This window comes from Podarcis gaigeae, assembly GCF_964106915.1.
Source record: "Podarcis gaigeae genome assembly, chromosome: 11".
Lineage (NCBI taxonomy): Eukaryota > Metazoa > Chordata > Lepidosauria > Squamata > Lacertidae > Podarcis > Podarcis gaigeae.
In genome coordinates, this window is record NC_139687.1 from 9008255 (window position 1) to 9031889 (window position 23635).

At 43.5% G+C, this 23635-nt stretch overlaps 1 protein-coding gene and 1 long non-coding RNA gene across 10 annotated transcripts in view; one reads left to right on the plus strand and one right to left on the minus strand.

Moving 5' to 3' along the window:
* LOC310826833 overlaps positions 1–23635 on the plus strand; it is a 338675-nt gene that overhangs the window by 153498 nt on the left and 161542 nt on the right. The window lies entirely within an intron of this gene.
* Positions 1–23635, minus strand: part of LOC310826808 (cryptic protein-like) — a 189445-nt gene that overhangs the window by 21958 nt on the left and 143852 nt on the right. For 4 of the 9 annotated variants that reach the window (XR_014555983.1, XR_014555984.1, XR_014555985.1 and 1 more), the window contains exons 2-4: positions 20608–20730; positions 15561–15755; positions 11585–12477 (exon numbers count right to left, since the gene is read on the minus strand). The gene's annotated coding sequence lies outside the window, so the exon portion shown is untranslated. The other 5 variants (XR_014555987.1, XR_014555988.1, XR_014555989.1 and 2 more) reach the window with 5 other exon arrangements.

Consider the following 23635-nt stretch of genomic DNA (forward strand, 5'->3'; position numbering starts at 1 on the left):
GCCAGAGAACGCCAAGTTTCCCCAGTTGTGTTTTAGGGGCAAGCGAGGTAACACAAAGCCAGGATGGCAGAATTTAGCTCTTGTTTATATAGCACTGCAGTTAAATCAGGCCCAAGGCTGCAGATGAAGAGAGTTGTCTCTCTGTCAGCTTTAAGTCTCTTCAGTATGCCTGAATGTTGTAAACTTGAAAACAAGATTATCACTGATGTACACAAGAGCAACAAAAGGACTTTACAAGGATCTATACAGATAGAATCAAGTTCTTAGGGAAAGCTATTGAATAACATGTTAAGCTTAACTTGGGAATTATCTCTTGAAATTGCTTTTCCTTTTTCAGGTTGTAGGCACTGGGAGAAGCTAACACACATTTAAGAGAAAGTGATCAGTATTGTCTTAGGTATTTGTTTGGGGGTATTTGGCTAAAGTAGCAAGCTTTTAATTGTGTTTACACTTAAATGATGGCAGGGAATGTTTCAAACCCATCAGAGTTCAGATGATATCCCATCTAGCTTTGAAGAGTTTAGCGTGCTGGATCACAAAGGGCTTTTGTAGCTCGCAAATTAAGAAACACGTTTTCAAACGATTAAGCATCCAGGTATGCATTTTCAATTTCATGGAAATATATCTCTTTTCTAAAATGATACCATCACCACTACCATCAATGAGTTATTATGCCTAAAGTCCATAATAGCAACAGACAGGTTTTGTTTAAACAGACAGGTTTTGTTTAATTCCTTGGTAGGTTCTTATATATTTTAACAGAACATATGTGTGTTATTCTGTATGTGTGTTATTCTAAAAACCAAAAACTAGGTGTTAAAGAGTCCCAGAGTTTTTTTTTATAAATATTTATTAAGGATTTTTTGCTTAAAATACACAAAGAAAAACATATAAAAATATTACATATCATAACATATTTTCTTATCTTCTTTGGACTTCCTCACATCTCCCGCTCCTGCGTTCCAAGTTTATAAAGATTTAACCAGCAATTTATCCCCTTATCCCCACCTTAAAATCTAATTTTCCAATGTTATATATTAAATTTTAGATACATTTATTTCACTCTTTAAAACATTAAACTTAGCCTAATAATTATCTAAAAGTTTGTTTTTTCTCTCTCATAAAATTAACCTATCTTCATACTTCGCTTTGTCTAGTTCAATGGTGCCAAATTGTTTATGATCAAACATCCTGCTTAACATTCATACAATTTACAATATTTTTGCAAATAAATCTTGAATTTTTTCCAGTCTTCTTCTACCGTCTCCTCTCCCAGGTCTAAAGAGTCCCAGAGTTTGACTTAGTGCTGCATGCACCGTTCAGGATTTGTCCTTCATACTCAGCCCCTGAGCTGATTTGTTGCTATATTTACATCCCCTTCTTTCGCAGAGTTTTAAGCCTAACAACAAACCTTTGAGGTAGTGTTGGTCCCTGTAAGATCATTTAGAACATCTAGGGAAATTCTCTTCCAAGGTCCGTACCCTATAGAATGTCCGATGGCAGTGCTCCCAAAAGGGGTATATTCTGCTGTTGCTTTTGTGCAACATTTGCCGTACATTTGCTTCAGGTGTCTTTTAAATAAATCTCTGTTTGCCCAGTCTTTTCTTGACCAATAAGATCAGGCCCTGTCTTTATCTGTATGAATTCCCTTTAAAAAATCCCTTTAAAATGCTTTTATATTTCTGTTTTGGTGGCTTTATGTTATATTTTTGTTTTAAGGATGTTGTTTGCTGTTTTATGTTGTCTACTGCCTAGAGTTTTGTTTGTTTTTTTAAAAAAATTAAGATGTATTATTCTTATTCTTATTTTTTCTTTCATAAAATCACACACAGACTTTCCTAAAAGAAAATTCTACAAGAGAGAAAATCTCCAATACTTACACAGATTAAAATGGCTCAGAAGGTAAGAAACCACTCACCTTTCCCCCTTTCCACCTCTTTCCCCCCTTTTCTTCCCAATGTCTCAACAAATGAAACTGATTTGTAAAAAGTGTAACTTGAAGAAAAGAGAGAGAGACATTGCACATACTTTTGTAAACCAAGAAAATCTTTAATAATACGTTTTTTTAAAAAAGAAGGTAAGAAAACAACAAACACAAACTTATCTAGCTAATTAACGTAAACACTTACACTTAAATCTCAGTAGGCTGAGTAACGAAACAAAATGCTGTCAAAAGCCCAAATAGACGCTGACCTCTTATTCTTATTAATTAATTAAATTTATATACCACCCTTCATCAAAAGAGCACAAGGCCGTTCACAGAATAAAATACAAAATAAAACACAAGTAAATAATTAAACCAGAACAACAAAACAATAACCCCCCTCCCCACATACACATTTAAAAGGCTGTAATCAGCCAAAGGCCTGGCTGGAGAGGAATGTTTTTGCCTGGTGCCTAAAAATATAAAATGGGGGAGAATGCTTGTGAGATGCAGCCAAGGGTAACTGTGGGTTTCTTGGTCCTCACCACTAGGATCAGATCAAATCAATGTGTTCTACATGCACACGTTGGCTCTTTCAGCATGTACCGGTACATCTGTGCTCTGAACTGAGACCACATAAGTTCGATCAGTCCTTTTTTCCTTAAAAAATGTTTAGGGGTACAGTGGTATCTCGGGTTAAGTACTTAATTCGGTCTGGAGGTCCGTTCTTAACCTGAAACTGTTCTTAACCTGAAGCACCACTTTAGCTAATGGGGCCTCCTGCTGCTGCAGTGCGATTTCTGTTGCGTGTCGAGGTCCCCAGGTCCACCCCAATAACTCACACATCACACAGGAATTTTTGTTTAAATTTTTTGGCATAATTTTGGTCACAACTTTATTAAAATACAAATTTGTGAGTGGTTGCGTAGGCATTGGTTGCGACTATCTGCCCCCACCATGGGGGACAGACTGACATTCCGCACGATGCGAAAGTCAGAATGGGGGAATACACTTGGGGGTTACGCGGAGCAGGGAACCTGCCCTCACCCCAAATGCAACCAGGAGCTCACTGCTATGGCCCGAGCCCCCTTGACAGAGTGGACAAGCAATAGTTAGCCCCCAATTCCTTTAACGGAATCCCTTGCAGCAGCAGCATTAGAGGGGCAGGCACAGCCAATCCATGCCCCTCAACCAACCAAACCATAAACCAATGCCTAACCGCAACCTTACAAGTTGTGACGATTTGCTACGCAGTAGGCAAAAACCAAATGGCCCCAGCCAATCAGCCAGATGGACAAAATTCCTACCAGGCCCCCGCTCCAAAGCAGACGACCCCATGACAGGCATTGTTGTTGTTGTTGTTGTTTAGTCGTTTAGTCGTGTCCGACTCTTCGTGACCCCATGGACCAGAGAATGCAGGCACCTCTGTCCTCCACTGCCTCCCGCAGTTTGGTCAAACTCATGCTGGTAACCTCGAAAACACTATCCAACCATCTCGTCCTCTGCCGTCCCCTTCTCCTTGTGCCTTACATTCCAGGTTCCTATGCAATATTTTTCTTTACAGCATTGGACTTTCCTTTCGCTTCCAGGCATATCCGCAACTGAGCGTCCTTTCGGCTTTGGCCCAGCCGCTTCATCAGCTCTGGATCTACTTGTACTTGCCCTCCGCTCTTCCCCAGTAGCATGTTGGACGCCTTCCGACCTGAGGGGCTCATCTTCCAGCGTCATATCTTTTGTTGTCTTTGTCCATGGAGTTTTCTTGGCAGGGATACTGGAGTGGCTTGCCGGTTCCTCCTCCAGGTGGATCATGTTTGGTCAAAACTCTCCACTATGACCTGTTCATCTTGGGTGCCCTGCTCGGCATAGTTCATAGCTTCTCTGAGTTCTTCAAGCCCCTTCGCCACGGCAAGGCAGTGATCCATGAAGGGGATGACAGGCATAGCAAGGTCAAAGCGAACAACCCTAGGCAGATGCAACTGATGGACTATATGGAGCTGGATGAGATGACCGTCAGAATCCGAAACCAGGGAGAAGAATTGGAGGAGGAGAACTGGAAGAAGTTTAAAGACTATCTACAAAAGCATTGTAAACTGTATGAATGTTAAGAAAAATGTAGGATCTGTAACATCAGGGCTCCAACAAATTAATAATTTATATGTGTAAAAGTTAATGTAATTGAAAAATAAGATAAATTGTGGATAAATGGTACTTTATAATCAATCTTTGACAAGAGAAACTTAAAAGATTAAATTTGAGATTTGAATATTGGGAAATTTTAATAGATAAATTAAATTAAGTTAATAATTTGCTGGTAAAACTTATGAGTTTAGAGAGTAGGAACAAGAGGCGTGAGGAAGTCCAAGGATGTTTATGAAATAAGGATATCTGAATTTGGTATGTTTTTTTATATATCTTTATTGTCAAACAAAAATTTAATAAATATTATAAAAAAAACAACAAAGCGAACAACCCTATTCTAGGGAGGGAGGGACGGGCAATCCGCTGCACGGGCGAAAAGAGGAAGCCCTAGCCTCGTGCAAGGAGTTTTAGTATTTCTGGCTGTCAATCAATAAATGGCAACATTAACTTCTTCCCAACAACAAGGGAAGCCCCAATTGCATCAGTGGCCAACGATCAATTAGCCCGCCCCCAACTTTGGAGTGTCCTGGCGGCCCCCACCGCAACACGTGCTCTCCATGAAGGAGAACACACTTTCTCATCCTGAAGCAAAGTTCTTAACCCGAGGTTCTATTTCTGGATTAGCGGAGTCTGTAACCTGAAGCGTATGTAACCTGAAGCATCTGTAACCCGAGGTACCACTGTACTCTCATTTTCCTAATCATATTGAAATACTACCTCTCAATGAGGCCAAACATTCACAAAATGTTTAGGGGTATGCGTACCCCTGCGTCGCCCCCCCAAAACCCCCCACTGTGTTTGATCCGCCATCAGGTTGTCGATGTAGCTGTTCCAGCCGCTCATGGCTGCGGAGGGCGATGCGGGGGATGCAGGCGCACAGATGACGACGACGAGGAGGCGAGGCTGCTTGCTTGCTGCTGCTGCTGCTGCTGCTGCTGCTGCTGCTGCTGGCCCGGATGCAAAAGCCTGGAGGGGGCGGTTGGCGGCTGCTTCTGTTTACAGGGGACCCCGGGGGAGAAGGCGACGTGCGATCCGGATGTGACACGGGCGGTGATGAGAGTGGATCTCGCCAGACTATATATTTTTTTAAAAAATATGAACGAATTCCTATGCCCCACAAATAAGCCAGAGATGCATTTTAAATAAAAGCACACATAATAAGGGAAAATAAGGGATCTGCAGCCTCAAAAATAAGGGATCAGCAGCCTCACCTGTCTACGGGATATCTAACAATCGGGGATAGCAGCAGGAAGCAGCGGGAAACCGCGCTGGAATAAGGGAATTTCCCACAAAAAAAAAGAGGGAAGGTTGACAGCTATGATGTATAAACACCAGGCAGGCCCCACAAATAACCCAGAGATGCATTTTAAATAAAAGGACACATTCTACTCATGTAAAAACACGCTGATTCCCAGACCGTCCACAGGCCAGATTGAGAAGGCGATTGGGCCGCATCTGGCCCCCAGACCTTAGTTTGCCTACCCATGAGCTAGAACATTAAACTCTACATCTGTTAAACTTAGTCTGTGTATAGATTCTTATTCTTAATGGCCCAGGTTCCTCTGAACTATTAATCCAGATTATATTTCTATATATTTTCAGACCACTTAATGACAAAATAGATGCTGGCAGTGGAGTCAAAACAAAAAGGAATTCGGGAGCTTTATCAAATGCTTGTCTTAATCAAAGTAGACCCATTGAAATTAATGGACACGAGTAATTTAGGTTCATTAATTCCAACAAGTCTACTTTGGGTAGGACTAGCACAGGATACAACCCAAAATTTCAAACCTGTGGAAAGGATTCTCTTTCTCCCTTCCTTCCACAAGTCCATATGTATATATGTCCAATAAATATACTGAACGTAGGAAATTGCTTTCACCAAGAAGGTGCAACTGTTTAAATTTGGTGTCCGTAATAATTTTGCCCATGCTCTGCCAAGAAAATGATGTTGCACTAAAAAGCGTTTGGGATCTTGCACCTGTCTGCTTTTCCTGCCGAGGTCGTAACACACATGTCTCCCCCCCTTTCTCTCGGTTTTTATAAATGCTATTAACTTTTAACAAGCCCAATACTCTACTGGTGCATATAGAGAGACTACTTAACCCTATATAGCTGTGTGTAAACCTTTTCCCTCTCCCGCTCCACGATACCAGCTTGAAGCACCTGATGATGACCCATAAGCTTTTAGAACAAGGCCACATTTCTCCACACCGTCCAATTACCTCCATAAAGCAAGGAGTTATGTTTCCAGTGTAAATGCTGCGATGGAAGAGGAGCAGAAACAGAAAACAAATAATGCGACTTGGTGAACTGTTCGGGTTCCTTGGGATCTCTTGGCTGAAATGCCATTCTGAAAAATAAAACTGCTTTGAACATGTTTCTGAAGTTAAAAGAAAGACGCAATAAGGACAAAGAGCAGAGGTGGAAAGTTGTCATGGGAGACAAGGAAGGGGACGATAATTTTTTTTAGACCTTAAGCTATGAAATAGGAATCTAATCTGTTGCTCAGCAGGCTTCTGGGTCTGAAATGTAATTTCTGTTGTTACAGTAAAATTGCTTTTCTTACATGGATTTTTTTGTTTTGAAAAAAACTTCATTACCTGTAATTAACTTTTCCAGTCACTTCCCCTCCCCATAAAAATTAAAATGCCCTTCTTTTTTTCTGTGCAGGGTAGGAGACAGGACGACCAATATAAGAGAATCCAGCATGAGTGGTTTCTATGAACTTATGACCGTTGCTATGAACTTATGACACCCTTCTCTACAAAATCCCTCTCGATTTATATTCTCACAGGCCACTTCACAATAAATTGCCTTCCCTGGAGCTCAAGACCACCCCTCCATACATCATACATATATCACAGAAGTGGTGTAACCCAAGACCACCCCCCACAAGCATCACACCTACATCACAGAAAAGGCGGTCTACAACAGAAATCTGACTGTGTTGTTTATCTCCTGTCTGGCAGGTTACCTGTTAATGCTCACTTGATTGGATACCCTGGGGAGCCTGGCCAGTCTTTTGTAATGACAAATACTTAGTTCCTGAGCCAGCTCACAGGCTCACCCTATTCATATACAGACATACCCTTCAGACTGGATTTGTGAACGAAAAAACAATGGGGAGGCTTTTCCATTTTTCTTCAACCTTGCAGAGAAATATTTGAGGTCAATTTGAGGGGGACAAAATGGTTTCAGGACTTTTTCTGTGGGGTTTCAGACATGTGGTTTATATATGCAGTTATGAACATAATACACACACACACACACACACACACACACACACATATATATATATGACCTTGAATTTTTTTATTTCACTTGCTTTGGAGACTGCTAATGGGCCACATGACAGGCAAAGTAAGGCCTCTTCCATTCATCTTCTCTACAGCAGTGTGTAGAACTATTTCATTTTCCTGGCTGTTCCATCACTGACCTTAAACCAGGGACGGGGAGCTGTGTCCCTCCAGATGGTGTTGGACTACATCTCTCTTTGTCCCTGAACCATTGACAATGCTGGCTGGAACTGATGGGAGTTTATTTTATTTATTTATTGAATTTATATACCGCCTTATACCCGGAGGTCTCAGGGCGGTTCACAGAAAAGATCACAATATATAAAATCAAAATAACAACAATAACCCAGTAACATGCCCCCCCCCAAAAAAAGAGCACCACATTTTTAAAAGGGTAAAGGATGTCAATCAGGTCAGCCAAAGGCCTGGTTGAAAAGGAACATTTCTGCCTGGCGCCAAAAGGTATATAATGAAGCTGCCAGGTGAACTTCCTTGGGGAGAGGATTCCACAAATGGGGAGCCACTGCAGAGAAGGCCCCGTTCTCGTGTTGCCATCCTCTGGATCTCTCGAGGGGAAGGCACATAAAGGAAAGCCTCAGAAGATGATCTCATGGTCTGGGTAGGTTCAAGTTGAGTCTAATAACATCTGGAGGGCCGCAAGTTCCACATGACGGCAAGAGGACCTGATGGTAACAGCTCTCTGCCCACCTGGGATTCCCAGCAATTCAGAGACATTTTGCCTCTGATAATGAAGTAACAACATAGCCATAATAACTAATAGCCATTGGCAGGCTTACGCCCCATGAATTTGCCCAATCCTTTTGTAGAGCCATCCAAGTTGGTGGTCATTGCTGCCTCTTGTGAGAGCCAGTCCCATAGCTGAACTCTCTGAAGTACAGCAGTACCTCGGTTTGTGTGTTCAGACCCAGAAACTTCCCCCCTAAATAAATTCACACGTGACTCAAATTTTGGTTTGGCAGAATTTAGGCCACAACTTTATTGCTTACAGAAAGTGACTGGTTGCATAGGCTCTGGTTTGACTAGCTCCTTGCCATGCAGGTAGCGCTGATCCAGGGGCAGCAGCATAGGTCAGCCAAGGGTGAACACCTGGATAGCGGAAAGCCGGGAACGGGCTATCTCCGCCACCCAAATGTCCTCCTGGACTCAGGCATGGGCACAACCCCCTCTCAGGGGTTGACCAAACCAAGTTGAGTCCCTGGATTCCTTTAACGGAAAACCCTTCACATAGGGATGGCGAGAGCGTTCTCCCATCCCTATCACCTGAACCAGAGCCTATCCTCAACCTTACAAGTTGTGACGATTTGCTACGCAGCAGGCGAAACCCAAATGGCAACAGCCAGTCAGCCAAGTGGGGAAAATTCCTGCCATGCCCCTGTCCCAACGACAGACGGCACGTGACGGCATAGCAAGGTCAAGCGCAAACCCCCTAAAATTAGGGAGAGGTAGGTGGGTGTTCTGAATGCATGCGCCAAAAGAGGAAGCTCTGGGTCACGTGCATGGGCATAAATAGGTCCCTCAAACTGTTTGGACTGCGTCCCATTGCCCAGATTGCACCCAGCTTCAAGAGACCTGCCAATCGGTTATTGTGGTTAACCAATCTTACCCACCCACAATATAGGGAGTCGGTTTTCCAGGTATCACCGCAATATGTGCCCTCTTTAAGGGAGGACCTGATTTTTTAACGTCTCCATTGACGAACATTTGGGTTTTCAAATGCCATAAACCCGGTAGTAAATGATTTGGTTTTCGAACAAGCCTTGGAAGTCGAACATGCCATGTGGCTTCTGCTGAGTGCAGGATCCTGAAGCCCAGCTGTCAGCTATTGAGTTTTTGGTTTTAAAACGTTTCAAAACTCAAACAGTGTTCTGGAACAGATTACGTTCGAAAACCGAGGTACCACTGTACTTTATTTTGTCCTGAATCTTCCAACATTCAGTTTCCTTGGATTTCCATGAGTTCCAGCATTATAAAAGGGAGAAAAGCCCAGTGCATAATTTTATAAACTCTGTCACGTCCCCTCTTATTCACCTTTTCTCTAACATAAGAAGCCCCAAATGTCTTTTTGTTGTTGTTGTGGCTTCTTAACAAAAAGAGAATGGTTGGGGAAATTTTGCGAGTACCTGGAATTAGCAAAATTGACGGATATAATAATGAGAAAATCCAAAACTATGGTTATGAAGCAATGGGAGTTTTTAAATGATTATTTACAAAACCAGGGCTCGACTACAAAAATCTGGTTGTGTTTAGAATAATCTTGTGCGTAACATAAAAAATACAAAGTGAGACATTAAGGAAATCCAAAGGGAAAATATGAAGAACAGAGGTTCTGACAAACAGATTATTAAAAACGCGTGAGGTAAACGGTGGAAGTCTTTCCCCCCCAAAAAGAGCCCCAATTTATTTAAGGTAGATAAGGACAAGATGAAATTATACCATTGAATATAAATATAGATGGGAAACGGCTATGTACTGTGAGTACTTATCTACTTTTAAAAATTTTCACATATGATCTTTTTCTTTTACTTCTTTCTTTGTTCTTTTTTTTCTTTTTTCTGATATCTTTCATTTCACTGCTTTATTGTGAATAGCATTAAAAAAAAAAAGAAGCCCCAAATGTCACAACCTTTCCTCAAGAGAGAGCTGTCTCGTCCCCTTGATCATTTTGCACGGGGTGCCCAGCAGTCCCCCTCCGCCTCAGAACATTCATGATCTGATGTACGTGTCTTGAGTTTCAGACTTGTGATTTGCCCTCTATCTGGACGGAGCCGCGAGCCCACTCCCTCATGTTCCCAGTTAGTAATAGAAATGTTTCATGCAAAAGCTCCTGCTGAGAAGATCTTGGCCCTGACAGATAATCAATAGCTTCCAAGAGTAGGTCAAATCATTTCACGCCGGCACACAAAAGGCAGTTTAAGGCAGTGAGCGTGGGAGTTCTAAGGAGACAATTTTAACATGCTATTTTCTCAAGGCGGAGCAGGGTGTATAGACAGAGAGGATGATGAGGGGATGGATGTCTGCTCGGCAGTCAAATTCAAAGGATCAGACGCAGCCATCTAGAAAAGAAATTCTCTCCGTTTGCAGACTTCGGCAGCTGTCTCCCCCTACCCCAATATTGGCACTTCGTCTGTATGGCACGGTGGACTATGTGTTGGACTAGGTGCCCAGGGTTCGATTCAGCCACAAAACTCACTTGGGTGACCTTGGGCCAGTCGCAGTCTCTCAGCCTAACCTAGCTCAAAGGGTTGTTGTCAGGATAAACTTGAGCTCCTTGGAGGAGATATACATGCAATAAAAACAATAAAAATAACTTAGAATTTTAGTTTTTCTCGTCATTGGCTATACCAGCCTTCCACCACTGAACCGCCCTGAGATCAAGCATTAAATCAAGCATAGGCAAGCTTGGCCCTCCAGATGTTTTGGGACTACAGCTCCCATCATCCCTGACCACTGGTCCTGTTAGCGAGGGATGATGGGAGTTGTAGTCCCAAAAACATCTGGAGGGCCAAGTTTGCCTAGGCCTGAATTAAATAAATAAATAACCGGTTCTCTGTAGAAGTTTTGGACTATAACAAAATCAATCCCACAAGCCAAATGCTGGCCCTCTAGGTCACTTGACACTTTCCCCCTGGCATGCCCCTGAGCAGCCTCCTTGGGTGTTTTTGCCTTGCTGGAATGTGTCATTGAACTACTGTACAATAATGTACACACAATAGATTTTAAACAGTCTCATACCACTTTAAACCAGTGTTTCCCAACCTTGGGCCTCCAGCTGTTTTTGAACTACAATTCCCATCATCCCTGACCGCTGGTCTTGCTAGCTAGGGATGATGGGAGTTGTAGTCCAAAAACAGCTGGAGGCCCAAAGTTGGGAAACACTGCTTTAAACAGTCACAGTTTCTTTCTCAAAGAATGCTGGGAAATGTAGTTTGTTAAGGGTTCTCCTTACGCAAAACTGAAATCTATTTTTTATATCAGGCATAGGCAAATTTGGCCCTACAGATGTTTTGGGACTACAACTCCCATCATCCCTAGCTAACAGGACCAGTGGTCAGGGATGATGGGAGTTGTAGTCCCAAAACATCTGGAGGGCCAAGTTTGCCTATGCCTGCTTTATATCTTCACACTGGGGGGGGAAATATTCTTAAAAGAGGAATGGGCTTCTTATATTACAGTGGATAAATCAGAGACGTCTCACAATAAATATCAATAAAAGGAAATTTTATTAGTAAAATGATATTGATTTTGAATTTGTTTTAAACTGTTTTTAATGTATTTTAAGTTGTTGCAGCCTACCCTGGGACCTTAGGATGAAGGACTAGCAATATTGAGAGAGAAAAGTTGTTGTTAGGTATTTATCAATTAAAAATTGAGTTGCCAATTAAACCTTTGAGCCTATGGCTGAAGAAGATCTGCCCAGGATGTCATTCGCTTACAACAGAAACATGGCGTCCCCCGAGGCAATGGATTTTGTAAAAAAACCACACACACCCCACAAAGCCTAACTTAAACATATGGAAGAAACTTCTGCAGCTTGTCAAACACACTTTTCTTCTTGCAGAGCCTGTAAATTTGGCACCAGTTCCAGCTGTGCACCGCAGGCTCTTCCACTTAGAACTATAGCGGAGGAGACAAGAGGATCAGCCCATCTTCTCAGCCATCGAGGGAAAAGTTCAATGACTATTGGAGGAGCTTTGTCAGGAGGCTCTGCTATGATCCGAAAATCACAACATGGGATTTTAGAAATAATGAAACACAACCCCTTAGAAGGGGAGCAAGTGTTTACTTGGGGGGGGGGGGTTGACAATTTGCTGACTCACTAAGGAAACAGAAGGATGGAGAAGTAAGATTAGCGGAGTAATCTCCCAAAGCTCTGGGCCAATTGTATCTTTTCCTCTCTTTCAAAACCACACACTGTTCTTTTATTCCATTGGCTGCCTGTATTCCTCAACTGTGCATCATAGTTTAAGGGCTTAACAATCTTTGGGGCCTCCTGCTGCTGTCCCCCATTATCCTGATGAGTGGTCCTCACTTTGATGAACCAAAGCGGATGATCTCTTCTTTTTGTTATCTGTAACTGCTTTCCTTTTTTCATGCCTGCAATAAAAAAAAAGTCACTGATGTATCTCCAACAACAGCCTGCCTCCGGTGGGAAGGATAGCAGTATGTGGGATTTCTGATGATGAGAAATATATTTATTGTGGGCTGTGTCCAATGCTGAGAAGGAACACACAAAACCTAATGGACTTTAGGTTTGTTAATGTCAATGAGTCTACTCTGAGTATAACTAAAACTGGCTACAATCCTATTTTCTAGGAATGCTTACATACACCTTATCCCTAGGCTTGCCGGAAAATTGACAATTATAAATAAGGTGGCATTTGATCCACTGTAAACAATTACACATGGGATGCGGGTGGTGCTGTGGGTTAAACCGCAGACCCTAGGACTTGCCAATAAGAAGGTCGGCGGTTCGAATCCCTGCAACGGGGTGAGCTCCTGTTGCTCGGTCCCTGCTCCTGCCAACCTAGCAGTTCGAAAGCACGTCAAAGTGCAAGTAGATAAATAGGTACCGCTCCGGTGGGAAGGTAGATGGTGTTTCCGTGCGCTGCTCTGGTTCTCCAGAAGCGGCCTAGTCATGCTGGCCACATGACCTGGAAGCTGTAGGCCGGCTCCCTTGGCCAATAAAGCGAGATGAGCACCGCAACCCCAGTTGGCCACGACTGGACCTAACAGTCAGGGGTCCCTTTACCTTTACCTTAAACAATTACACAGACACTCGAGAATCATATCCAGACAGACAATAGGAAGTGTTGCAGCTGCTTCTGCATTTCTCCCATCAAAACATTGCAAGGAGTCCTATTCTTGATGGAGCACAACTGCTTTTGCCATTTCATGTCCATTGCACAGGATCCTCTAGGGGACATGGGTGGTGCTGTGGTCTAAACCACTGAGCCTCTTAGGCTTGCTGATTGGAAGGTCAGCAGTTCAAATCCCTGCAATGGACTAATAATAATAATAATAATAATAATTTATTTATACCCCCGCCCATTTGGCTGGGTTCCCACAGCAACTCTGGGTGGCTTCCAACAAAATATTAAAATACAATAATTCATCAAATATTAAAAACCTCCTTAAACAGGGCTGCCTTCAGATGTCTTCTAAAAGTCAGATAGCTGTTTATTTCTTTGACATCTGATGTTCCACAAGGCGGGCACCACTAATGAGAAGGCCTTCTGTCTGGTTCCCTGTAACCTAACTTCTTGCAATGAGGGAACCACCAGAGGGCCCTCGGCGCTGGACCTCAGTGTCCGGGCAGAACGATGGGGGTGGAGACGCTCCTTCAGGTATACAGGACTGAGGCCATTTAGGGCTTTAAAGGTCAGCACCAGCACTTTGAATTGTACTCAGAAACATACTGGGAGCCAATGTAGGTCTTTCAGGACTGGTGTTCTGTGGTCTCGGCGACCACTCCCAGTCACCAGTCCAGCTGCCGCATTCTGGATTAGTTGTGGTTTCCAGGTCACCTTCAAAGGTAGCCCCAGTCCAAGCGGGAGAAAACCAGAGCATCCCAGAGATTACCCGAGTGAGCTCCCATTGCTCTGTCCCAGCTCCTGCCAACCTAGCAGTTTGAAAGCACGCCAGTGGAAGTGGATAAATAGGTACCACTGTGGCGGGAAGGTAAATGGCATTTCCGTGCACTCTGGCTTCTGTCACGGTGTTCCATTGCACCAGAACCAGTTTAGTTCTGCTGGCCACATGACCTAGAAAGCTGTCTGTGGACAAACGCCAGCTCTCTCGGCCTGAAAACGAGATGAGCGCTGCAACCCCATAGTTGCCTTTGACTGGACTTAACTGTCCACGGGTCCTTTACCTTTTTTTTAAACCACAGTATCCTCTAACCTTTCAGAAGGAGAATAATTGAATTTTGAACTAGTTTCCCAGCAGTGACAAAGATCTGAAATCATTTCTATGGCTGTCTGTGGATGGGAATCTTCCCAGTATTATTTTGTTTTGTGCTTGGATGTGAGGATTATGCAAAATTGCTTGCAAGCTAACTCAGTAGAGAGTTTAAAGGTAAAGGTAAAGAGACCCCTGACCATTAGGTCCAGTCGTGACCGACTCTGGGGTTGCAGTGCTCATCTTGCTTTACTGGCCGAGGGAGCCGGCGTACAGCTTCCAGGTCATGTGGCCAGTATGACTAAGCCGCTTCTGGCAAACCACAGCAGCGCACAGAAACGCCATTTACCTTCCCGCCAAAGCGGTACCTATTTATCTACTTGCACTTTGACGTGCTTTTGAACTGCTAGGTTGGCAGGAGCAGGGACCGAGCAACGGGAGCCCACCCCATCGCGGGGATTTGAACCACTGACCTTCTGATCAGCAAGTCCAAGGCTCTGTTGTTTAACCCACAGCACCAACCGCCTCCCAGTAGAGAGTTTAGAGAGATACAAACAGTTGCTTGTGCAAACTTTGCTTTGGGCAGAAACATGGATTCTGGGGTGCCTTTTTGTTTCCTTGCCTCGTTTTTTTTTTTGGCCTTATTTCTTTCAGAAAGCAACAAAATCCCCCCCCCCCCCCGCCACAAGATGTAAGCTTCTGTGTGCTGATTTTCCTTACATCTGTCTCTCTTCTTGGTGTTAACTTGAGCTGGCGGCATTACAAACCATTTGAAAGCAATGCTAAGTGTGAAGCTGACAGTGAGAAGTCACTGAGGAAGTGGCAATAGCTGTTATTGAGCTCCTTTGCAGAAATATCCTGAGTACTGGAGCTTTGTTAACCCTTCCAAAGTCAATTACAAAGGGATGAAACCCAACTGTGGCACCGCCAAACCTTAAGGTTCAAAGAGATTTTGCATCTGAAAAGCTTCAGTTTCCCCAGGGCCGAAACTTTCCTACAAATCTTTCTGTCTTCTACATTCTTTCAAGCCCAAGATATTTGGCAGGAATAACCCAGGGATATATTTGCAGGGATACCACCATTTCCTGAGTTCCTTGCAGCCTTAGCTGTGACATGACTGGTATGAATTCAAAAAATGTCATTTTCACAGCATCTGCATTCTCTTGTTAATATTTTTTTTTGCCTGCCATTCAAGTGTTAAAGGCACTAGTCCTCTGTAACCAATAGCTAAAAAATTTAAAACGTAGCTCTGCTTCATCCTGTGTTAAGTTTTCTCTTACCCCCACATTGTATTTCTCTCTTCTACAGTCTTACTGTGCTGTGTTTGAGCTGAGTTGACCTGAAATCAGGATTTGACCGGATAAGTGAACAGTAATATTCATGGCAGGCTCTGTAGAAGCCACTCCAGCAAAGTCAAATTGAAGAGACTCTCTCCATGTGATTACTTTTTTCCATTGCGTATAATATAACGAACACTGCAAAAAATTACATCATTTTAAAGGAAAATAATGTACGAATAGTGAACTCCGTTCTCGGAGTGCCATTCTTATGTTGCCAAAATGCCACCAGCCAATGCGCGAGAGCAGGGTCTCCATATGTCCAGGGGAACCTTGAAGTTTGCAGAAATACAAAACATTTTTTTAAAAAAGCAATTCCAAGGTTTGTATCTGATGTGCTACATAAATGTTCCATTAGTGCAAGGATTTATGTTAAAAAGCAATGGAACATTCCTCTCTTTTCTTCCCTTGCCCTGTGTAACCCCTAAGTCTGTTTTAGGGGTTCCCCCAAATGCCTGCATATTCCTCAACTGAGCTAGAGGGGGAAATGAAATGGAGTAAGAGGTTTGGACTGAGGCAGGAAAAAGAGAGCCAAATACATTTTAGATTATCCTTTTGACGAAGGTGCACTCTTGGGTTGAGGAGAGCTGTTATGATAATATGTTAACACTCTGAACGCACAAGCCCAGGTAAGAATGATTGGCTTCTGAAGTTCCCCGGGAGCGTATTAATTTTGCAGGGCACCTGTGAATGCCTTAAACTTTTTCCAGTTGTGGTTGGAAGTATTAAAACCTCATTTACAGATCACAGTGATTGATGCCGGCCCTAATGGGACAACTCACTGCAACAAATTAGCCACTTAGTGCCATGTAAACTGGCCTCTTTTTTGCCATCATTACCTTCTCTCTTGTTAATTATTTTAAAGTTATTGTTTCATCTCTGTGTAAGCCACGGACAGAAGTCATTAGTTCTTTGTGGAGGGTTTCTCTGTTCTTTCCTGTAATTTGTCATCGCGTATGATGGAGTGCAATGCCTCCACCTGTAATTACCTTTTGTAATTACCATGCACATCTCCCTCCCTCCCTCCCTCCCTCCCTCCCTCCCTCCCTCCCTCCCTCCCTTTCTTTATTGTAATATTTGTGTGACAGACCAAAAAGCAATATATTTAATGGAGGGCTCTCATTTAGATCTTGTTATTGATATGGCAAGCTCTCTAGTGACATGACAACACATACAGCCTTTAGCAAATTGATTCACTTCCTTATTTTTTTTAATTATTATTATTATTATTATTATTATTATTATTATTATTATTATTATTATTCCGCCCTATACTCGGAGGTCTCGGAGCAGTTTACAGAATAAAATCAAAATATAAAACCACAAAATACATAATCAAAATAAAAACAACTGCCAAATAACCCCCCCAAAACCCACATTTTAAAACTTCTCTTTCACCCCCTATTGACCCACCTCTGTTAAAAAGGCATTTTATTGGAGGTTATGCCGGGTGATACAAACCATGTATCCATGATGTCTGATTTGTGGTAGCTGTTTAACACATGCAAGGAAGCATGTGATTTTGAAATGAGGTGGTGAATATGCTTGTGTGAACTCATCCATAGTCAGTGGTGTAGTGTGGGGGGTGCAGGGGGGGCTGGTTGCACTGGGCGCAACATCTGGGGGTTAGGCATAGGGGGCGCAAATCCACGGGTTAGGGGACGCAAATCCACGGGTTAGGGGATGCAAATTACTTGCCTTGCCCCGGGTACTGACAACCCACGCTACACCACTGTCCATAGTTGCACTGCAGGGATTGGCTTGCTTATTGCGAAAGCAGGCTTGATTTCAGAGAGTATAAACCCGTAGCCTAAATACCTTCTTCAAATATATTACCTTAGAACAGGGATCGGCAAGGCTTACTGGGCATGGGCCGGATCACTCCCCTGGAGATCTTCTGTGGGACGGACCAGTGCAGCGCGACGCCGGAAATCACATCTGCGCATGTCTGCAGCGCTGAAAATGGCTTCTGTGCATGCCCAGATTCCAAAAACCACGCCTGCACAGAAGCGATTTCCAGTGTCTGGGCATGCGCAGAAGTGATTTCCGGAGCCGCGTAAGAGAATCCCCATGTGCGCTAGTTTAGCGCAGCGCATGGAGACTGCCGACCGGGCAGCTTGGTTCAGGGGTGGCTCATTAGCCAGTTAAACAGCCTCCGTGGGCCACAGGTTGGGACCCCTGCCTAAGAAGAGCCTGCTAGATCAGGCTAAGGACTCATCCAGTCCTGTTCTCACAGGGGCAACCAGATGTACCATGGGAAACTCTCAAGCAGAACCCAAGCACAAGAACATTCATGTGACCTCCAGAAAGTAGTATTCAGCAGCATTAAAGGTAAAGGGACCCCTGACCATTAGGTCCAGTCGTGGCCGACTCTGGGGTTGCAGCGCTCATCTCGCTTTATTGGCCGAGGGAGCCAGAGTACAGCTTCCAGGTCATGTGGCCAGCATGACCAAGTCGCTTCTGGCGAACCAGAACAGCACACGGAAACGCCGTTTACCTTCCCGCCAGAGCGGTACCTATTTATCTACTTGCAGTTTGACGTGCTTTCGAACTGCTAGGTTGGCAGGAGCTGGGACTGAGCAACGGGAGCTCACCCCGTCGCGGGGATTCGAACTGCCGACCTTCTGATCGGCAAGTCCTAGGCTCTGTGGTTTAACCCACAGCACCACCCCCGTATAATAACCTTTATTGCGGTCCAACGACCCATAAGATAGATACAGAATAAAATACAGACTCATCTAGACAACCCCCCAGGGAAGGAAGACTGAAGCGTTATTTGTTTAGTCATGGGTATGTTGATCTTTTGATGGGACGCAGGTGGCGCTGTGGGTTAAAGCCTCAGCGCCTAGGACTTGCCGATCGAAAGGTCGGCGGTTCGAATCCCTGCGGCGGGGTGCGCTCCCGCTGCTCGGTCCCAGCGCCTGCCAACCTAGCAGTTTGAAAGCACCTCCGGGTGCAAGTAGATAAATAGGGACCGCTTACCAGCGGGAAGGTAAACGGCGTTTCCGTGTGTGGCTCTGGCTCGCCAGAGCAGCGATGTCACGTTGGCCACGTGACCCGGAAGTGTCTCCGGACAGCGCTGGCCCCTGGCCTCTTGAGTGAGATGGGCGCACAACCCCAGAGTCTGTCAAGACTGGCCCGTACGGGCAGGGGTACCTTTACCTTTACCTATGTTGATCTTTGATTCGTATGACTACGGAAAGAAACTTTGCCACTCTGGTATCGCTGTACTTGTCATCCAGAAGATATTTGATATACAGTAGTAGGATTCAGATTGACCCGGCCGATTTGCCAATAATGGTTTAATCAATAGTTCCCTCGCTTGATCATATTGTCCGCAATGCAATTAAATATGCCTCATGCAGTTGACATCCTGAGAGCACACACAGATCCTATTCTGATGAGGGATACGTCTCAGTCTGCTGTTTAACACTTCTGATGGAGATATTTAATCTGGCTTTGGTGAAAAGATGCCAGTATGTTGGTACAGACAAATTTCTAAGATATGCAGGTGTCTGAAACTTGAACCCATAGTGGATTCCTACTGCTAATGGGCCACAGATAACATGAGATTGAGATCGGAGATCACTATGCAATATGTCTCAGAGCCTTTGCCTCAGAGATTCAAGGGCGGCATCATAGCCCACATGGTACAGGAGGGAAGGTGGCAACCAATCGAAGTGGTTTTTCTAACCATAATTTTCATCCATGAGCTGGTAAACTCCTTGTTGTTTAGGTATGGAAGTAACCCCTTCCCTAGGCCAAAGACTGAGATCTTGAGCCAGTATCTCAGGGCAGCCCACCATGCTTTAGTTGATAAAGGACATTCACCTGTTTCTAAAAATACTATTGCATTTGGAACACAATTTGGAACTTGTAGGAGAGGCCAGAGAAACTTTGCCTGGAAGCCAGCGAACCTGGGGAATGAGCCATTGAACCAGTTTGAGGTGTAGAGGAGTTGAGGAGTTAATGGCTGATGGAAGAGTTAATGGCTCATGGAACATAATGGCCTCCCCATGTATAAAAGAATCAAAGTATATCCAGTTTGCTTACCTCCACCTTTTGATAGCTGGTCTGTCAATGATGTTTCCAGGACTTGGAATGATGGAATAGAAGCCCTAGGTACCGGAAGAATATGGTCCAACAGCATTACTGTCTCCAGCCATGGAGATAGATCACAGCCGTCATGGTTAGTAGTCGTTGATAGACCTCTCCTCTATGAATTTATCTAGTACAGTGGTCTTGTGTGATATTAACATATATGAGAGAGTGCTGGAGGGGAAATAGTTAACTAGGTTGCACAGAAAGGACCCAGGGGGGTGGAGTCAGTGGGTCTATAAAACTAGTTCTGGGAGGAGTTCTGGGAGGAGTTCATTGGGAGTTGTTGGTTGGTTTTAGTGGGTTGGCTGGTTGGGAAAGGCAGTTGAAGAAGCAGTTGGGAATAAAGAGACAGATAGGGCAGTGGGTTCTTGAGTGTGGGGAGGTAGAAGAGATAGAGAGAGGAAAATAAGACTAAGAAAATAAAGAGCAACAACGTTTGGAATGCTGTAAAAGTTTTGTTTGTGTCTGAAATAAAATACACTCTTCTTTATTAATTGAAAAGTTGACTGAGACTGAAGTGATTTTACCAGGGAGGACCTGGTTGGTGGCAGCGGATTAGTGGTGTACGGGTCAATAGTCCATGAGACGATTGGGGGCTCCGTACGAACGCCACACCTTGGTTCTCAAACTTAATCTGTTCCGGAAGTCCGTTCCAAAACCAAAGCCTTCCAGAACCAAGGCGAGCTTTCCCATAGAAAGTAATGCAAAACGGATTAGTCCATTCCAGAGTTTTGAAAAACAACCCCGAAAACAGCAATTTAACATGAATTTTACTATCTAATGAGACCATTGATCCATAAAATGAAAGCAACAATCAATGTATTGTACTATAAAATAAACAAGACAGTATTGTAGATGATAAAAATCAAAATTATTATTTTTTCCTTACCTGCACTGATGATAGTCATTATTTGTATGGGGGGCTTTTATCCATTTCTGCAGTCACACCATCAATCAATCAGTAGCTGAACTGGGTTCCACACAGTCACAAAAACAAATTCACCGAAAAAGCCTCAAAAACAAAAATGCAAAATAAATAGCAAAAACAAAAGCGCCAAATACGGTGGTACCTTGGTTCTCTAACTTAATCCGTTCCAGAAGTCCGTTTGACTTTCGAAATGTTCGAAAACCAAGGCGCAGCTTCTGATTGGTGCAGGTGCCCCGGAAACAATAGCCAACAGCTGCCTCAGATGTTTGGGTTCCGAAAAACGTTTGAAAACTGGAACACTCACTTCCGAGTTTTCAGAGTTTGAGAACCAAAGCGTCTGAGAACCAAGGCATTTGAGAACCAAGGCACCACTGTGCTCTTTGAAAGCCACCCAAATTGGTGGCCATCACTGCTTCCTTGGGAGTCAGTTCCATAGTTCCTGTGTGAAGAAGCATGTTCTTTTATCCATTATGAAGCTTCTCCAGATGTTCATGAATTCTCGTGTTTTGAGTGAGGGAGAAAAACTTTGATACTTCCAATTTCTCCATGCCACGGATAATTTTAAAAACTTTTATGATATCACTTCTACCTTGAAAGGCACTTTAAAGCCTGTCAGAATGTGTGAAGGCACTCAAGCTAGCAAAATTTATTTATTTATTTATTTATTTATTTATTTATTTATTTATTATAAATTTATTCATTTGTTTTTTTCAAATTAGTATTTTACAATCACATATCCAGCATTCAACACAAAAACAAAATTCCAAAGAATCTCCTGGACTTTTCTCCTCCCCTTTGTGGGTGCTCATTATTAACCTCCTGCATCTTTTATAATAATCCAAATCTTTTACATCTCCATTATATCCAAAATTCACCATTAGATTACAAGTGTTATTCCAATCCTACTAAAGATTTTAACTGTTTCTAACAATGGTTTTTCAGGTAAATTATAAATTTTCCCCATTCCTTATTAAAGCTTTGGTCTTCCTGATTTCTGATTCTGCTGATCATTTTTGCCAAACTAGCAAAACTTAGTTCCCAGAGTGTTCCGTGGGAATTTAGGCTACAATGCTCTGCACACTTACCTGGGAATAAACCCCATTTTACACACTGGGAATTGTGAGTACATGTGCATGTGTTGGAAACTGTGCTGAAAATGCAAAGCCTGTGAGATGCAGAATTCCAATATACAGAAGAAAAAATTACTTATTTGGAAGACATACGTCCTGTTGTTTATGTAAGTTGTGACTATGATCTATAGCAGGTGTGGTTCTGAACTACAGCTGCCATTATAACCTGCCCATTGGCTGTAGTGTTCCAGTGTCATATTTTATGTATGTGACCCATCAAAGCATTAACCATCTTCAGTCAGCAGATGGCACTGTGAGTTTCATTGCTAATCCATCACCTCCTTTTGCAATTCATGCTTCCCCCTCATGGAAAATACGCACAACATGGGTGTAATTATGAATTTTTACCTGTACATTTATTTATAACAGTCTGGTATCTGAAGAAGTGTGCATGCACACAAAAGCTCATACCAATAACAAACTTAGTTGGTCTCTAAGGTGCTACTGGAAGGATTTTTTTTTATTTTGTAATAACAAAGGGATCTGTGTTGGTCCATAAGGGAAAAAAAAAAACAAGTCTGCAGTTGGCTAATATCTATATTAAAAGGTAAAGGGACCCCTGACCATTAGGTCCAGTCATAGACGGCTCTGGGGTTGCGGTGCTCATCTCGCTTTATTGGCCAAGGGAGCTGGCATACAGCTTCCAGGTCAGAGTTATACTTTCACAATTATTTGAGAGGGCAAGATTTTCTCTGGGTTATCCAAACAAGCAAAAAGGGTATGTTATGGGGGACAATAACCTCTCACCTCAGGGATCAGGGGCTACCATGTTACTCATCTTTTCCTGTTTAATAGACGAAGGTTGCATATCATTAGCACCTGCAAACAGGCAGAAAACAAGAAATGAATATATCATCATCATCATCATCAACAACAACTTATTATTATTTATACCTTGCCCTTCTGGCTGAGTTTCCCCCAGCCACTCTGGGTGGCTTCCAATCAAGTGTTAAAAACAATAGAGCATTAAATATTAAAAACTTCCCTAAACAAGGCTGCCTTCAAATGTCTTTTAGAGAGAAGATAGCTGCTTATTTCCTTCACATCTGCTGGGAGGGCGTTCCACAGGGCGGGCGCCACTACCGAGAAGGCCCTCTGCCTGGTTCCCTGTAACCTCGCTTCTCACAATGAGGGAACTGCCAGAAGGCCCTCAGTGCTGGATCTCAGTGTCCAGGCTGAACGATGGGGGTGGAGACGCTCCTTCAGGTATACAGTATGGGTGTAGCCAAGGGGGCAGCTGTCCTCCTAAATCAATAAAAATCAATAAAAAATATATAGCAAACTGAGGTTCTGCCCCCCCCAACAAAAGGCCTGTCCCCCTAACAAAAATCTTGGCTATGCCCATGCCGAAGCCTCTCATTGCTGGAAAAAGCTTCACCTGTTGATATTCCGCCTATTTTCATGGGCTTGCCGATCAGAAGGTCAGCAGTTCAAAAATCCACGATGAGGTGAGCGCCCGTTGCTCTCTCCCAGCTCCTGCCAACCTAGCAGTTTGGAAGCACGCCAGTGCAAGTAAATAGGTACCGCTCCGGTGGGAATGTAAACGGTGTTTCCGTGTGCTGCTCTGGTTCACCAGAAGCAGCTTAAGTCATGCTGGCCACATGACCCGGAAGCTGTACGCTGGCTACCTCAGCCAATAAAGCGAGATGAGCACCCCAACCCCAGAGTTGTCCATGACTGGACCTAACGGTCAGGGGTCCCTTTACCTTTACCTCAAACATTAGAGATGGAGGTCCAAAAGGTGCCAGAAGCTACTGTTAGCTCCATCATGAGAAGACATCCGTCAGCTTCCAACCACTGATACCAGCAGTCTTCAAGGAAGCAAACTTGCCTTATTATCGCTCCCTAGCATCCCACTG